The sequence below is a fragment of the Elephantulus edwardii genome, unplaced genomic scaffold (genome assembly GCF_000299155.1).
Source record: "Elephantulus edwardii isolate Elephantulus edwardi_28Jun2011 unplaced genomic scaffold, EleEdw1.0 scaffold00007, whole genome shotgun sequence".
Taxonomy (NCBI): domain Eukaryota; kingdom Metazoa; phylum Chordata; class Mammalia; order Macroscelidea; family Macroscelididae; genus Elephantulus; species Elephantulus edwardii.
In genome coordinates this window covers 23,334,094-23,341,365 of record NW_006399757.1, presented here as the reverse complement: position 1 = coordinate 23,341,365, position 7,272 = coordinate 23,334,094, and the positions used below count along the sequence as shown (strand labels likewise).

At 40.6% G+C, this 7,272-nt stretch overlaps 1 pseudogene; it reads right to left on the bottom strand.

Moving 5' to 3' along the window:
* Window positions 1-6,351: 6,351 nt before the first annotated feature.
* Window positions 6,352-6,866, bottom strand: LOC102859079 (annotated as a pseudogene).
* Window positions 6,867-7,272: the final 406 nt, after the last annotated feature.

Here is a 7,272-nt window from a genome sequence, read left to right as displayed (position 1 = left end):
AAAAAGATCATATATTGGGTGAACTTGTTTCATTTTCTTCAATTTCAGTTTAAATTTTCACATAAGTAACTGATGATCTGTTCCACAGTCTTGGCCTTGTTTTGACTGCTGATACTGAGCTTCTCTATTGATTCTTCCTATAGATATAGTCAACTTGACTCCTGTCTAGTCCATCAGATAAGGCCCATGTGTATAGTCATAATTTATTTTTTAAAAAAAGATATTCGGAATTAATAAATCCTTGATTAGAAAATATTGTATTACTCTATCTCCAGCCTTATTTCTATCACTTGGTCCATACTTTCTAACTACCAGTTTTCTTCTTTGTTTCAAACTTTTACATTCTAGTCTCCTATTATCATTAATGCACCTTGACTGCATTTTGATCAACGTCAGAATGCGAAAGTTGTAATACTGGGATATCCAATGGACAAAATATAGAATAATCCAGGAAGCATCAAGAGAAAAATAGAAGGAATAAACAGAGTCACTGTTTGAGCAAGCAAGCTTGTATCATCTGCATAAAGCAGGTTGTTGAAGAATCTTCCTCCAATCCTGATGCCACATTCCTTCTTATAGAGTCCAGCTTTTCAGGTGATCTGTTATGCATATAGATTGAAAAGGTGTGGAGGTAAGATGCATCTCTGGTGTATACCTTTCAAAATACTTGGTTGTGCTTATGCAAAACCTATACTTAGACCAAAAGGCAGTCATCAGAACAGAGCAAGAAAGCATTACATGGTTCATAATCAGGAAAGGTGTACCCTTTTCAAAACTGAGGAGGACCTGAGGCATTTGCTGCAGAAGGTCAAGCACTGCAGCCTTCAGTATGGATTGAAACTCAAGATCAAGAAAACAAAGATTCTCACCCTTGAGCCAATTGGCAGCTTCATGATGGACAGTAAAGAAATTGGAATTGTTAACAGCTTCAGCTTGCTTGGATCCATAATCAACACTCTTGGTACCAGGCAAGAAAACAAAAGACGAATTACATTAGGAAAATCTGCTGTCAGGGACCTCTCTAAAGTACTGAAGAGTAATGATGTCAGTCTAGAGACTAAAGTGTGCCTGATCCAGGCAATGGTCTTTGCAATTACTTACTATGCATCAGAGAGCTGAACAGTGAATGACTAAGGATGATAATTGAAGAAGAATTGATTCTTTTGATATGTGGTTCTGGAGAAGAGTATTGAATTTACCATGAACTGCCAAGAGAAAAAACAGGTCTGGCCTTGAGACAGTGAAACCATGCTGCTCCTTGGAGACAAAGACTTTAAAGCTCCATTTGACATACTTTGAGCATGTTACCAAGAGGGACTAGTTCTTAGAGAGGGACATCATATTTGGAAAGGTGGAGGGAAGGCACAAGAGAGGAAGACCATGGATGAGATGGATTGACTTAGTGACCGGGGTTACGGGGTTAGGTGTGTCAGAGACAACAAAGTTGGCTTAAGATAAAGCAGGATTCAGAACTGTTGTACATAGGGTCACTATGAGTCGCAAGCGACTCTGCGGCACATAACAACATCAACAACAATGGTTGTTTTATTTATACTTTCCATATTACCAGTGATGATCCCATAACAGCACTAATGGTGAATATCCTTTTGAGCTTTTGCTTTTGGATTGCCTGTTTTTTCCTCATTGATTTTCGTTACGTCATTCTATACCCTAGATCTTTATCTTGTGTCTAACGAAGAAGCTTCAGACTCTTAGGCTAGGTTGCAGTCAAATATGTCAATGGCAAATGACACACAATTCTAGAGCTGATTCTTGGCTTTGAATAAAGGAAGGGTCCAACCTAGAGTCCTATTATAATGTGTATTCTGAGAGGCCCATAATGGTAGAGTAAGTTATAATCCTTTGTGAATTTGTTGTTGCTGGCTTCTGGTGAATCCAACCTAGATCATGCCATTATATTCCACAAGATTTTCATCGACTGATATTAAGATTTCCAGACCTTTTTATTTTTTTCCTTTTCCCTGCCTCTTTTTAAACAGTCCCTCCGTAAGGACTATCCACTCTCTTACCTTTGTATCCAAAGACGAAATTTGTAGGTGAAAGGAGTTAGCCTTAGTTACACACTCGTTAATTTCAGGGTCGAAAATATGGAACGCTTCACGAATTTGCGTGTCATCCTTGCGCAGGGGCCATGCTAATCTTCTCTGTATCGTTCCAATTTTAGTATACGTGCTGCCGAAGCGAGCACCAGACCTTTCTTTTTATTCTTAGTCTGGAGGCTCCACCACAGCATCATACAAACACTCAAGCCTTTGATGACAGGCAGGTGGTGACTACACTGGCGGTATGTTGACTGGGAATCAAACCTAGGTCTCTCACATGGAAACAGTGCTGCCCTCTGGTGAATTTAAGGCTTGAGTTACTGAGGCGAAGGTTCTAGGGAACATACCCAAAGCAGGGGATAAAATGGAATAAAACTTACTTTGTTGGGGCAGCGTGGAGATCTTTGCAAGGGTTAAAGCAGGGAATTTCTTTTTTTCTTTCTTTAAAAAAAAACCAGGGGATTTCTTTAAAGATACATTTAGTAGGGTGGCGGTGAGGGTCCTAAGATTGACAAGACCATGCAGTATGCTGGCCACTGTCAGGACCTAAAGAAATTGTTGTTGTCCAGAGGTACCATCAAATCCACTATGATTCATAGCAACCCTGTGAACAATAGATCTGAACCTTAATTCCTGACAGGCAGTCCAGTGCTGCAGTATGCTGAGGGATCAGAGTGATAAACCAAAAGGGATTTGAGAGGAAAAAAATTCTCGGTCATCTGCTGTTCCTATTATGGTGGCCTAGTGGGTAAGGAGTTACACTGCCAACTCAAATACTGAGGGTTCAAATTTACTAGCTGCTCTGTGGAAAAAACATAGGGAATATCCTTCCTTTTGATTTATAGTCTCTGAAAGCCTTCTGGAGGGTCAGCTATGAATTGGTCCTGACTCGACAATGAGTTTTATGTGGGTTGTTTTGGGGTTGAGGGGTGTGTGTGTGTGTGTGTGACTTTGCAGTGACTTTCTCAGTGAAAATGGCAAAAAAAAAAAAAAAATCCCAGCCAAGATTGGGATAGAAGATTCTAGTACTTGATAGAATGTCAGAACCAAGATGGAGTTGGAAGCTAAGGCTTCATATCAGTTCATTCTAGTTTATTCCCTACCACTTGCTGAAATTGTATTTCAACTCTAGAAAGACTGATTCAGAATCTGTTAAAATTGGTATTCTTAAATGAATGTAGGCTGCAAAGCTGACTTGTAAATCAAAGTATAGTGGACTAGGTTGGATTTGCTGGAAATAAACATGTTAGTAAACAAATAAGTTAGTCATGTAGCTCTGAAGTCTTGTTTTCTTTTTCTCCTTTTTCACTCAACAAAGTATGCATAATTTTGCTCATGATCTATCAAAATCAATTCTAGAGACCCCCAAACCAGATTTGGAAAATAGCAGACTGGAAAATTTACAGGTTGCTTTTTGACAGTATCTAGGGAGATTTAGTGGCCTAGTGGGTAAAGAGTGTGATGCCAAGTCAAGCGCAGGTAGTTCAAACCCACCAGGTCCTTCCTGGGAGAAAGATGAGCAGTCTCCTCCTGTGTGATTTACAGCCTCTGAAAACCCTCTGGAGGATCAACTGTGAGTAGGTTTTGATTCAGTGGCAATGAGTTTTGTGGTTATGATTTCACAGCAAAGTGATATTGTGAGAGACATGAAAAAACCAAAACAGAACTATAATAAATGAAAGTCCAACTCAACAAACAAGAATCACACCAATCTAGTGCTGCAGGTGGCCAGTTGGTCAATTAGTATGATGGAATGTGTCACCTGCCTTTCCCAGCCTTTAGAATAAGAGACAAATGAGATTTGGAGTTAATATGAAATTCTGAACAAAGCAAGTGCCAGACTCACCCTTGACATTCATCTTTACAATTCTATGAAAGGCTTTTCATATGAATAGATAATTGAGTTTCCAGAAATGAACTAACAATCAGAACTATGTGAATTTCTCTTCAAAGGGTAGCATTTGGTGCTGCGGTCTCTGGAATTTCTCCCTCATTGCAGTTTATGCCAAATTTACTTTTAGCACAGGGCTGTGCTCCAAATTATCTTGAGTTCTGAAACTGTAGCCCATTGTGAATTCTCTATATCCATTTGTATATGTGCAAGAGAAAAATCTTCCTGTACCTTTGGCCAAAGTAAAATGCTTAAACTAATTACACATTCCACCTGCATTCAGCAAATTAAAACAAAGATACCAGTTCCTGACCTTCAGGCTCTTAATCTGCCTGGGAAGCAGATATTTTCTCTGTGGACAAGTCAGGATGTGCAAGAAATCGAACCAACTGAAGCTGTGTGGGTAAAGCCTTAATGCAAATATATTTGTATAAGAAGGACTTAAGAAAGACTCCTTCCGTGATAAGCTCATTGCCACTGAATAGATTTAAACTCATATGTAGGACAATCCTATAGGACAAAGTAGAATGGCCTCATGGGATTTTCAAGACTCTAACTTTTATGAAGGGAGCTCTAGTGGTCTAGTGACAAGAAGCTGTACAGCAATTCCAAAGGCACACAGTTCAAGTCCACCAGCTGTTCCATGGAAGAAGGATGGGCTATCTCCTCCCATGTGATTAACTGCCTCTGAAAACCCACCGGAGGGTCAGCTATGGGTCATGTCTGACACAGTGGTACACTACAGTCTTTGTGGGAGCAGAGTACTTCATCTTTTCTCATGGAAAGACTACTGGGTTCAAGTCTTTCAACTAGCTGCCAAGTGCCCCAAGATTCCATTTATGATGGAGAAATGGGAAAATATCTCTGGAGAAAAACCTTGAACACTAATACATTACCTTTAGTCACCTTATGCTTTTTACTCTAGCAATTAGAAAAGTTTCTCATCTATGAGCATTTTCTAAGGGAGAGGTTTTCCAAGTCTATCTTCAGGAAATATTTTGTATCAAACGAGACGTCTTTACAAGGGAGCGCTGATGGCCTAACCCATGGAGAGTTTCCCTGCTAAACCACAGATGACCCCACTCTGGCATTTTGAATCCATCACTGGCTTCTTGAGAGAAAGGTGGGCAATTCCTTCCTGCTCAGTTTGCCTCAGAAATCCAATGGTGGGGCAGGTACAACTAAGTTTGTGATGGCAATGAGTTGAGTTTTTTTGAGAGCTGTTTTTACAATCAGCTTTGGAAAGTATGAATTGTGAGCATTTTGTGGCGATAATTATAAATCTCTGTGCCTGAATGAACTTTTGCAATTAACCTTTGTAACAAATCTCGTAACCGACTGCATATACTTCCAATGCTAGACAAACCTCTTTCATTTAACACTCCCTTTTGTAACCTCAAATGGAGACTTTCCAATCAGTAATTTTGTTGTAATTTCTTGAGTGAGCCCCATTATCTGTCCTGATTTTGAGATTTTTCTCTAGGACCCACCAGTTTAAACTCGTATAAACTGGTATTTTCTTCCATTTGGAGTAGCTTCTTATCTGTAATAAATCTGCTTTGAAATTTCCTTTAAGTGATTTGGAGTATTTCTATCAACAATAAATCTAAATTTCTCATATTTATAATTCATTGTGCTTCTAAAGGGGAACAAAGGGATTTTTAAAAAATTAGCTTTTACTTCAAATCCTCAAACCTTGTTCCTGGTCACGTCGTTATCAGTGTACTTAGATTTCTTTGTTTAAAATCACCCACATGATATCATTATGCTTGGAGTCTGGTGGATACGGGTCCTCAAGCTTTAAAACAAGAAGAATCATCCCTAAAACCATTTTCACTTCTCAGTTTGATTCTTATAACTTTTACGCTCTCCATCCTACTTGCTATCACATTCCATTATTTTTGGCCATGATCAGTTCCTCTCCCTTTATTAGCAAGTGCTTTTATTCCCATGAAATGACTATTACCAAGGCCACCATTCTCTTTCCAAAATATTTATTTATTTATTTATTTATTCAAAATAAATAGCTCTGGTGGCCTAGTGTCAAGAAGCTGAGCTGCAATCCCAAAGGCACCCAGTTCAAGATCACCAGCTGCTCTTCAGGAGAAGGATGGGCAATTTCTTCCTGTGCGATTAACTGCCTCTGAAAATCGGCTGGAGGGTCAGCTATGGGTCAGTTCCAACTCTATGGTATACAACAACAAAAAACACATATGTATATATATTTTTTTCCAATGAAAAAAATTATATTTAGAGTTAACCAGGTGGACTCAGTTTAGACAATCCCAATTTTTTTTTTTTTTTTAAAACCAAAGCTGGGTTTATTGAAAACCATCATGACCTAGCTGTTAGAGGGCACCAATATATATGTTGGGATCAGGGCAGGGGTAATGCTGCTCATGACGGCGGCACTGTGCTAGAGTCAGAAACAAACTCTGTGGCCTGGCGCACCCAATGCAGATATGGGGAATTCCCCTGCTCCACAGGCAATGCAATCACTTCAGCAACTTCGTAAGGGTGCACAGAACGAACAAAATCTGTCAGAGCTGGAACCAAGGAGCTTTGGGTTTTAATCATCATAAGCACCTCATTGTCTTCCTCAATCTTGCCTTTCCACTCATAGATGGATGTAATCTGAGGGATGAGATTGACACACGCAGCTAGGCGCTTATCCACTACAGCCCTGGCGATTTCCTTGGCGACCTTCTCGTTGGGGCAGGTGACAAAGGCTGCTGAGACGGAGCCAGGGACGTAGCTGGAGCCTGAAGCCGGCGAGGGCTGGGACGGGGGACTGCCAGAAGCCATTGAGAGCAGGGCTCAGGGTAGTAATAGAAGGCGAGAAGACACAGGCAGCAGCGCCGGCATCCAAAGAGACAGAAGCAGAGCGGAGCTGGAGCCCGCCCCCTACTCATAAAGCCTCTGGGCGGTAGCCACGTGACATACACACACGCACACACAAAAAAAACAGTGCACACCCAGACCATCCCAATTTTGTTGGCAACATCTAAAGAATCACAGACAGGAGCAAGTTGAACATAGGCTTTCTTCTCTCCATCAGGCCTAATCAAGATGTTGACCTTGGCCATATCAATGCCATAGAGCTTTTTCACAGCCTGTTTGAACTGTTGTTTGTGGGCCTTGGCATCCCACAAGGAACCCAGGTGTATTGTTATCTTCTACCTTCTTCAAGACTGACTCAATGGTCAGAGGAAACTTGGCGATGGCACAGTGGTCAAGCTTGTTTCTCCTGGGGGCACTCTTCCTGAGGCATTTCTTCACATCTTAGACCACCAGAAGGTGGTGATGTTCACATCTTTT